Below are 1,093 nucleotides of genomic sequence, written 5' to 3'. Positions count from 1 at the left end.
CCCCCCCCCCCCCAGTTTTCGCCCTGGTCCTGTGGGGAAACACACAACTTCTTGTGGGGGTATTACTGGAGGGGAATTTGATGTTACCTGCCAGACCTGCCCAACCCCGGGAGAGACCGTCCGCATTCCCGTGGCCATCCCCGGCCCGATGGTGTACTTGGAAGCAGAAGTCCTGGAGTGCGAGGAACCACCGAGTCACCTGGGTGTTCGTGTCCTTTGCCTTGGACATCCATTGGAGTGGCGCATATGGTCTGTGACAAGGGTGAACCGGCAGCCCCAGAGGTAGTACTTCAACTCCAGTACTGCCCACTTTATGGCCAGGACCTCTTTCTCCAGCGCCGCGTACCTGGTTTCCGCGGGGGAGAGTTTCCTGCTGTTATAGACCACGGGGTGTTCCTCTCCATCCCGGAGCTGGGAGAGGACTGCTCCTAAGCCGGTGCCGAGGCGTCAGTATACAGGGTGAAGGGGCAGCCGAAGTCTGGGGCATGCAGGACCAGAGAGGACGTCAGGGCCGTCTTGAGGGCCTGGAAGGCGGCTTCGGTCTCGGGAGTCCAGACTACCTTCTCCAGCTGCCCTTTCCTGGTAGGGTCTGACAGGGGGCAGGCTATGGAGGAGAAGTTAGGGATGAAGCATCGGTAGTAGCCCACCAACCCCAAAAATGCCCGTACCTGCGTCTTGTTGACAGGACGTGGGAACTTCTTTACCGCCTCGACCTTCCTTTCCTGGGGCATGATGAGCCCTCTTCCAATTTTGTAACCCAGGTACTTTGCTTCGGTGAGGCCGAGGTGGCACTTCTTGGGGTTGGCAGTAAGGTCAGCCTGCCGGGGCTCTGACAACACCCTCCGTAGACGCTCTAGGTGAGTCTCCCAGCACTCCGAGTGTATGATGACATCATCCAGGTAAGCCGCGGTGTAGGCTTGCTGGGGCCGGAGCAAGATGTTCATCAACCGCTGGAACGTGGCTGGTGCCCCGTGTAGGCCGAAGGGTAGCACTCGGTAATGACAGTGGCCGTTGGGAGCGCTAAACGAGGTCTTCTCCTGGGAGCTCTGGGAGAGGGGCACCTGCCAATATCCTTTGGTGAGGTCCAAGGTGC

The sequence above is a fragment of the Sinocyclocheilus grahami genome, unplaced genomic scaffold (genome assembly GCF_001515645.1).
Source record: "Sinocyclocheilus grahami isolate Dianchi unplaced genomic scaffold, SAMN03320097.WGS_v1.1 scaffold240.1, whole genome shotgun sequence".
Classification (NCBI taxonomy): Eukaryota; Metazoa; Chordata; class Actinopteri; order Cypriniformes; family Cyprinidae; genus Sinocyclocheilus; species Sinocyclocheilus grahami.
This window is presented reverse-complemented; position numbering follows the sequence as displayed.